At 37.2% G+C, this 9908-nt stretch overlaps 1 long non-coding RNA gene across 1 annotated transcript; it reads right to left on the bottom strand.

Annotated features, from left to right (window-relative positions):
* Nucleotides 1–958: 958 nt before the first annotated feature.
* LOC147759249 (uncharacterized) lies at nucleotides 959–8770 on the bottom strand. The gene is made up of 2 exons (XR_015331585.1): nucleotides 3063–8770; nucleotides 959–2001 (listed from the first exon to the last, which is right to left on the bottom strand). It is a non-coding gene; the product is annotated as an uncharacterized LOC147759249 (long non-coding RNA).
* Nucleotides 8771–9908: the final 1138 nt, after the last annotated feature.

The following is a 9908-nucleotide window of genomic DNA, read 5'->3' as shown; positions in this document are numbered from 1 at the left end:
TTTTTAGTTTTTGATTTAATATAAACTAGTTGTCCTAGAAAAATATTATGTATGGTGACAAATAGGTCTACGCGGGTAATAGCCTTGTCACAATAGTAAAATAATATTCCATAATTTCTTTGAGACCAATTTCCACAGCAACTCCTCAAATGTGCCATGCACTGTACCAGTTGTAATTTGCATAAGAAAAAGTCGCGCATCGCAGTGCAAGCTATGCTCCTGGTTGGTCACTGGATAGCTAGACCCTGTAAGAAGACGACCTGCATTCATTGGTGGTTGGAAGGGTATCACGTGATACGTCAAAAGATGCGCACGCACGTCAGTCATTTGACGTTTTGCCGTCGAAGAGTGAACATCGAAAGTGAGCTCCCGGCGACGTCTTCCTGCGTCTTCGTCCAGTAAAGCATTGGCGCAACTGTGTGCGATGCATTGTTTATTGGGGCATTTGCGTAACGTTACGCCGACTTTGTTTCATTATGTATAAATGTATATAAATATAAATATGGATGCTACAAACTAATAATGAAACACTTGAAAAAATGTGCAATTTAAGATCAACAAACCGACGAGTAGAGTTGTAAAATGTCACCGTGGCATATGTATCACATCTCTGTCAGTGTGTAGGCCTACTATCCTATATACCTGTAGTGACTGTAGCTTGGGCAGAGTAAAATTTGCTGGCAATGTTGATTTGTTATTGACTTTAATTTTTCTGTGTATAATTGATAATTTCTTGTTTGAATAAGAATAATAATTAACTCTAGAAATTAAAATAGTAAATTATGACAAGTTGATAATTCAGATAACTATAAGAAAGGGCATGTGACAAAGTTTTTTTTTTTTTTTTTTTTTTTTTTTTTTTTTTTTTTTTTTTTTTTTTTGTGGAAAGTAAGCTTGACCAAAGTTTAAGGCAAAGAAAATGTAAAATGACAAAATTATCATAAACAAATGGAAGAACTTTGATATGATTATAAACTTTTTATTTCACATATTTCATAAAAACATAATTAACAGTATATTTTATTTCTTACATTTTTCTTATAAATTTTATAACTCATTTAACTATTCACAAAATATTGAAATAATATAATAATACTTTTTAAATGATTTAAAAGGGTGACAACCTACAAATACATACATAGCACAGGCAAGACTGAAATCCTGATAGAATTCAGATTACTTTAAATTCGTCTTAGTCAGATTTTAATATCACTTTTTTTAAAACTATAAAATATGCCTTGAATTTCAAGTTAGTTTGCTAGATGCGTACATTACTCAGAGTGAGAAATCATGGTAAATGCATATAATAAGAGACAGAAAATGTAATGTATTATCAACATTTACAAATCCTCATATCTGACAGAAATCACAATAAACGAAGTTTTTCCAAGATCTGCAGTATTTAATTTTCTCCAAGTTCATGAGACTTACTACTCACTTTACTTAATTAATCAAAACTTAACTTACAAAAGATGAGGGGAATTCTCTATGCAGATAATACAATATTTGATATTGTGACAAACTACTAATTTAACATTTGATGACTGAGTAATTAAAAAGCAATCATGTTTATTACAATGTCACACTCCATGAAGGCACAGATTTTGGAAATAACAAACATCATTCCTGTTATCTCAAGTCTCTAATTTCAGCTACAATCCATAGGCGGTATCCCATTATGAGGTTATAAGCTGTTTCCATTCCCTGAAATTAAAAAGCAGTAAATGTTTTATATTTGATATTATTATTATTTAACTGGATAAGGCTTCAACTTTTTAGGTAACCTGTTACCATTATACTTAAATATGATTTCAATTTTTATGATAGTAAGATTAAAATGAAAGTTTAGGCAAAACAAACACAGAACATGTTTTTGTCAATGTTAACGAAATAGATGAGCAATGGAAACATAAGTCACAAGTTTACAACTATGGTATTCCGATGAATTACTTCTCACCTTTATAGTGCACAGCATTTCAAAAATAAAAATTGTAGTCCATGCTGAAAAAGATATGAGACTTATCATCAGTATTTAAAAAAAATGTTTATTTGATATGTACTTGAGCCAATTACTGTATGTGGCATAAAAGAGTGCTATTATATGGAGCTACAGTTGAGATATAATAGGCTCTTGTACATCATACACAGTGAATGACAAGTAGTTGTAGCTGACTAATACCATGACTAGCCCTTCAACAGTTGTAGGAATGTGCTTGTATAGTGATCAATTTGCACATTATGCTTTAAAATACAGACAAGCATGTAAGTGATATACAAGTGCAATTATGCTGTTGTTATACATGTAAATGCTGGCTGTGGGATAACCAAAACAGTACTTTGGCATGCACTATATACAGCCTATAATTCTCAAGATCCTGGGGTGCCATTGGGTGCCATAGGCTCTTTTTGCTAACCAATATCTAAGCAACATTTCTGACAATTTTGAAAATAATTGTCCGATTGCTTTTTCAGATATTTGATTTGAAAGACGGGGTCTGCGTGATCCAAATTTCACTCAAACAAAAATGGCCGTAATTTGCCATGGCACTGCATTGTCTATATATCCCAAGACCCAGGGGTGCTGTCAGTTGCAGGCTACATATTATGTAAAAAGGTACACGAAAAACGTCAGATTAAGATTTGGAAAAAATCTACCGTTTACTTTTTCAGATATATGCTTTTTAATGAGGGAGTTTAACATTATAAAGACGCATTCCTACAAAAATGGTCGTAATTGGGTATGAAGGATTATACCGTCTATATCTCTAAAGATCCAGGGGTCCCATCGGGTGCCATCGGCACTTTTTGTCAACAAATAAATGAGCAACATTACTGAAAAGTTGGAAAAAAATCGTCCGAGTGCTTTTCGAGATATTTCACTTGAAAGAAGGCTTGTGGTGTGAAAACTTCAGTTTACAATTGTCAAACTACATATGAAGCTATGCCTAGTTTAAATTGTCATAAAAACATATACAGACCAAACACTTGAAAATCACTTCACATGAGTTAAGTTGAGATGGTACTGATCGTTGTAAATAGTAAAATGCTTTTAAAATACCCACCAAATTTATGTGCATGCCTCCTAAATAAACGATCCTCCCCGGTGCGTCGAACGTGCCATTTTGTTTACCTATAACGGAGTGTAAAATTCCTGCTTTTTTCATTGGCTCCCGAAAATCACATGATACCCTTCCACCCACCACTGACATGCATTGAAAGTTTTCAAGTGGGTCGAGTCCATTCGATTTGAGGGGTGACAGGTGGGACGAGTCCATTCCATTTGAGGGGTGACAGGTGGGGCGAGTCCATTTCATCTTAGGGGTGACAGGTGGGGCGAGTCCATTTCATCCGAGGGGTGACAGGTGGGGCGAGTCCATTTCATCTTAGGGGTGACAGGTGGGGCGAGTCCATTCCATCTGAGGGGTGACAGGTGGGACGAGTCCATTCCATTTGAGGGGTGACAGGTGGGGCGAGTCCATTCGATTTGAGGGGTGACAGGTGGGGCGAGTCCATTCCATCTGAGGGGTGACAGGTGGGACGAGTCCATTCCATTTGAGGGGTGACAGGTGGGGCGAGTCCATTCGATTTGAGGGGTGACAGGTGGGGCGAGTCCATTCCATTTGAGGGGTGACAGGTGGGACGAGTCCATTCGATTTAAGGGGTGACAGGTGGGACGAGTCCATTCGATTTGAGGGGTGACAGGTGGGGCGAGTCCATTCCATTTGAGGGGTGACAGGTGGGACAAGTCCATTCGATTTGAGGGGTGACAGGTGGGGCGAGCCCATTTCTTTATATCAAAGGATCAATTTATTTTAATTATGATTTTAATGAGACATTTTCAAACATATCAGAATATGCAGTTCTAAGTTTTGGGTGGAGGAGCAAATTTCATTGTTCCCATTTCAAAAGTGTGTCAAGATCTCTTATATTTCCGTTTTAATTTAAAATTGAAGTGTTCGTCTGATGAGAAGGTCGTGAAATTTGAAACAATTTTCTCTAGCAAACCAAAAACCTTAGAATATGGACTTATATTAAATTAAGAAAATTTTATCTGGGAGGATGAACTAATTTATAAATAGATATTAAAAAACCCGTCTCACTATAAAAAATGTAGGACAGATTTTTAAAAAAGCAATATCGTAAATTCATACAAATTGTATTTATAAATGTGGGCTGTTGGAAATCCTGTAGATGTATTCTTAAAATGCTCTCAATTATTTACAAAATACTGGGCATATTAACAAAACTTTTAATCCTTTCGATTTACGACATCCTCTGTTACTGGAGAAATCATCAATCCCAAACACAATGCTTACAGATCAGTTTTAGCAGATTTAATTAGAAAGTGCTCAAACAATAATATCTTTACAATTTTACCCCTAACCCTCTTTTATTATTATTATTAATATTTTATCATCATTTCATATGGAAGTGAATAAGAAAACAAGGAATGACAAACGTATTTATTCAATTTTAAAACAAAAGATGCATGGATGTGCGTAGGGTTCCAGAGGGTGAATGACAGGCTTGGTTGCCTGCAGCCAGGTGCCGTGCAGTTCTCAGTATCTCAGTGGACTTCTGAAATAAGAAAGTAATGTTAACAATATCTGACTTGTCCATAGTTCAGGCTCAGATAGCACCCCAAAAAAGCAATCGATTCTATGTTGCCTAACGCCACATTTAAGACCTGAAGTTAGTAATAAAGATATTTCAGATATCTTGCTTTGAAAAAAAAAAAATATTGAAAACACTCCTCTAGTTTGTGTAGGTTATCACTATTTATTTATTTTACCTACTATATAAAGTTGTAATATCTAAAATCGCTTTGCATCACGCGTTTGGGAACCATATTTCGCTTTAGAATAAATCATTTCCCCGTGTTTCAACACTGCTTACAAGCATTTTACAGGTACATGTATAATAAAATTAACAAACCTACTAAAACTGACTATCGTTCATGGGGCACGCTTGTCTTAGGATCAAAAGCTCGGAACTGTGACAAATACGGTACCATCATGTAAATATGTCCGTGATCTTTGTGGTAATATGCCCATTTACTAATTTGCTAAATAATATTTTGAGTGGCATAACAGAAACGACAGGCGACAGCGACAACAAAGAGTAGTAACATACCCGTAAATACTCGTCGCAAATTTCTTTGCATTTTTCTACTCTCTTTCTATCAACTGACATACGATACTGAAGAAAAAGTGCTACTTACGAAACATGCATTTGCTTCTACGCCTCATACGACTGCGTTGCGACTGCACCCGCACGTTGAACATTGCGTCTTCACCTAGCTGTGTCCTACTGCCTACTGAGCATTCGGAAATACAGCTCGCACTACGATGAGCAAGTAACTGTTATGCAAATTACAGACAGGCATGGCTCATTTCAGGCGAGGGACTGTGGTTGAAACTGTTCACGAATGTTCACGGTCTAATACATGTACATGGCGGATAAAGAGGGAGTGTCAGGGGGGATCCAGACCCCCTCCTCCCTTCGATTTCTGATAAAAAAATTACACCCAAAATCTATAGCTGAATAATAGTTATAAACCGTATCAAATGGAGATATTTTCCCTCTAAAACACCCTTTTTCGTGGCCCTCGAGCGTGCCCCAGACATAACTCCAAAGGGGTGAGGGTCGGCCTTGCACTCCGAGGCCTTGTCAATCCGTAAAAAAAAACACCACCACCCTTCCAAAAAATCCTGGATCCGCCCCAGATGTACATGTGGATTTGACTTATTCATTCACACATTAATTGATCAATAAGACCACGGGCGCTAATATACATGTATATTCCATAATACTGTAAAATGTATTCATAAATTACTGTTGTACGCGCACCGATACTCCCCCTCGTCGTTATACAATTTTCATACATAACTGTCATTGTAACTCAACGATATTATATTTAAAATAGGCCATGTAAATTTGAAAAGCTGTCGCTAGGATCGAGGCCTACCAATGAAATCTAAATATTTTCAAGAACTTTTACTGGGCATAAATACGATTTAACCCGATTTATCAAAAGCCAATTGCCACCTCTATATCTCGACTTTTCAATAAGAAACTAGGTAGCATCTAAAAGCTTAAAGCTTCAAAAATTTTGAGACCATAACAGAGTCAGCCAAGGGCACGTTTCGGTGCCACATTTGATTACGTCATGATGGATATTTACAGGTGAAGGACCAGAACAGTCTGTCGGAAACAATATAGAAACAAGGAGTCTGTTGTAACTCATTGGTAGAAATAAGAGACTGAATTTGATCTGAGGACCAGGATAGATCCGTAAATGACGCGTGTCCCATTCACTGTTCCTGAATTCTAAAATCTAGAGTAAAAATATGTACTTAAGCATTGTAGCAGGACGTAAACCAATCCACTTCAAGAGGACCCCATATCTTATCAAAATGTGAGAATAATTCTTTAGAAATACCCCAATTGTCAACATCCACACTTCTACTTATATAATTTGCATGGGTATTCTCTTCTCTCAGTATCCTTTCATTTCTATTGAATAACTCCATTAGAAGAAAAACATCTAAAATAATAGGTTGTAATTTACTCCTCATGCTACTTTTTTCTTTAATGTTTACAACATCTTTGCTATCAGAAAACCACTTCAATCTCAAAACACTCAACGTGTTTGCCATGGAGAACAGGACCCTGAAAACAGCTATCAGTTCTCTGTAAGTAGAGCTCTCCGTCGCTTCGTCAGCTGACCATTCCCCGCAACACACCCTTTTAGGTGTATCCACACAATATCCTCCAAACCCAGTACTACTAGCATCAGAATAAACTACCTTATTGCACTGAGGTGAAAACTGTAAAATTCTGATTTACTACACCAAGGTCTAATTTGACTGCATGCTTTCACACACATTTTCTGATTCTAAGAAAAAGCACTTGAAATAACCATGCTAATATAATTTGTCATTAGTTGCGTTACACTTCCCAACACATGAGACATAGTATAATCCGACCGACATAGCCAGACCTCTGCTCACTTTCGTGCGAATATAATGTCAGATCTCTTAGCACTTGCTAATCTAATATCAAGAACTTTGATTTCCCCAATACTAATATCTATTTCGATGCCTATAAATGCCAGACTCTGTACCTACATGTACGACCAAATAGTATTCTCATATATTTACATAAAACCTGACTTAGCAATATCATCTTTGATCTCAGCACCCTGATGCTCCAATCTATCTATGTTACTGCAGTACCACAGACCGTCATCCAATTACATCGAACCATTCTTTGATTAATTGCCAAGTCAATTTTGCAAAAAAAAATATGAAGTGCTAATGATAACCCAAATGGAAGAACTAAGAATCAAAAATAAATCTGCTGATCTTGAATTTTCCATGAAAAACCTCAATAATCCGTATGAGGATAATAGATATCTAGATGTTGATTAGCTGAATCAAATTTAATCAACCAACCACACAGTTTCATAAACATAAGAGCCGTTCTCAAATGTCCGTAACTACCAGACTGCTTACAGACATGTTTGTTTACTTCTCGTACATCTAAAATCAATCTATTTTTTTCACTGCTATGCACTGCTTCTGTTTAAGGGTTATCAACAATTGGTTGTTTGCTACACCTTTTAATCAAACGCATCTTTTTCAATTCAAGAATAGCTTTTTAACAAAAAACTTATTTTTCAATGGTGAAAGCTGTTATCTTTCCTCATCCCACAGGGTGTTGCTATAAACGGAAATTTATAACCATTTTTATCAAGTCTAGAATAAAAAATGAATACCCTACTTCTTCCCAAAAACTTAAATTGGTTCTTAACCTACTTTTCACGGGTATGAATTTCTGATTTTGCTCATGTTCATAATTATGCAACTCTTGATTGAAACTAACGCACTCATACATGTACCGGGTACTTATCTATTTTTCAATGCTTCCGCCTTCTATCCCATTCCAGATGTTCCCTTATCTCTGGGGTTGGACTCTGGTAGAATAACTTTCCCCTCTGTAAGTTGGTCACTCAAGCATGAAATGGCCCTTTCCTCAACAAGCTAAGCAAAGTCACGACCCGCTGCTGCGATAAAGACTTCTCCGCTGAGAAGTATCGCCCACCACACCTATCGGTCGGTCTGCTGATATAACCTTATTTTTTTGGCTCCCTTTTTGTTTTCTTTTATTTTCTTTGTAGCTCTCTCGCTCTCAGAATCACAAGCAAGAGGATTAACAGTATGTTCCTTAACAGTGTCGAAAGTGTCAGCAATTCTGATAAGTTTGTTTCTCTTGCCAAGACTGTAAGGCACTGTCAGTTTGTTCACCACAATAATCTTATTTTCAAATACTGTTGAGTCAAATTTCTGGTGATTACCTTCTATTTTCCAAGATAAATATTGTCGACTTTCAGTTTTTACCGGCTTCGGCATTAAATGTAGACAGTCTATGGTCGAAATAGTCTTTCGTCTCTTTCTTTTTACTTTCCATTTTTTTCATTACATCAGCCAAGGTAAAGTGTTCGCCTCCACTGGACTCATCAACCATGTCGTCTACGGAGTCGTAATCATAAGCGTGTTAACAGTACCGTGTCAATCGCCTAAATGACACGAAAACTCCCCTACATCAATCCCGCCCTCTTCTGGCGTGTCATAACCAGAGAGAAATTAATTTCACTTTAATTCCTCTCGTCAACCGATTGAAATTATATTTCTATTGACTCGCTACATCGAGCTGGACGTGACGCAGTTAAGGTGGTACAGGACAAAAGATTTGTGCCAGTGGTGGATTTAGGAGGGTCGGTGGGGGCGGGGGGGGGGGGGAGTTTCGACCCCGACTGAATTTTTATAAATATAATGTACATTTTTTTTAGAAAATCGAACTCCCCTACACTCGATAAAGTCAGGTTTGCTTATTTCTCAAATTCGTTCCAAGGGTTCGTTACTACTCCACTCGTTTAATTCAATAGATCAGGTGATGGTCGTCGGCGTAACACTGATTACTGTCTCATAAACAAAGGTGGCTGACCGTGATTCTTACTTCGCGTTAAAGGGTAGGTACTTTAATATTTATAAAACTTAAGTTTAAAGCTTAAATGCACAAACTATGACACAAATGCCAGATATGTAATTAACCTGTGTCCACCGAGGTCCATTGGTAGTTGCAGTGGCGGATTTGGAGGGGGGGGGGTCAGGGGGTCCTGACCTCCTCCCCTTCAGTTTCTAAAAATAATCACACCGATGGTCCCCTTATGAAATAAGTATTTTCTCTAGCCGAATCATAGTTCTAAAAAGTACCAAATAGCACCGTTCGCCCTCTAAGATAAGGGTCGGTTTTGCATCCGTGGACCCCCCTTCAAATAATCCTGGTCCCGCCCCTGGGTTGGTCGCCCTTGTAACCTACAGCAGGTAAGTGATTCTTGCTATTGTCTGTTTTTGATAATCGCCTAAGATATCAATCAAGTTGTTGTATTTGTAGCGGCAAAAGGTTTCAATCTAACGCTCTTAATGGCTAAAATTAATCTGCAAACCACGTGCACTTAGTGCAACTGGAAATTTTAAAAGGTGGCGATTTTATAATGAGCCGCGCAACTTTGCAACTTTTATATCTCCAAAACTAGCAGAGATATGCCCATAATCACTATTGAACTTGAATAGGCAGTCATATGCTGACAATCTGTGCTCTTGAAATTGAGCTTTGACCTACTTTTTGCCATGAACTGCACTTCACAAATTTGAATTTAAACTTTTACTTTTCCTCATGGTTTTGTTTTAAATGGTAATTTTCAACAAAACTATTTAGAACTTTTGCTTACTGCATGTAGAGCTTGTCAAGCACAACACTGGAGGTGGTGTCCCTTTTTTCACTTTTCTATACGAATGAGCTTACTCCAGCTGGTGGTACAATACCCTCAGGCGGTATCACCT

This window comes from Lingula anatina, unplaced genomic scaffold, assembly GCF_051362555.1.
Source record: "Lingula anatina isolate TDL-2025a unplaced genomic scaffold, LinAna3.0 unanchor82, whole genome shotgun sequence".
Lineage (NCBI taxonomy): Eukaryota > Metazoa > Brachiopoda > Lingulata > Lingulida > Lingulidae > Lingula > Lingula anatina.
This window is presented reverse-complemented; position numbering and strand designations above follow the sequence as displayed.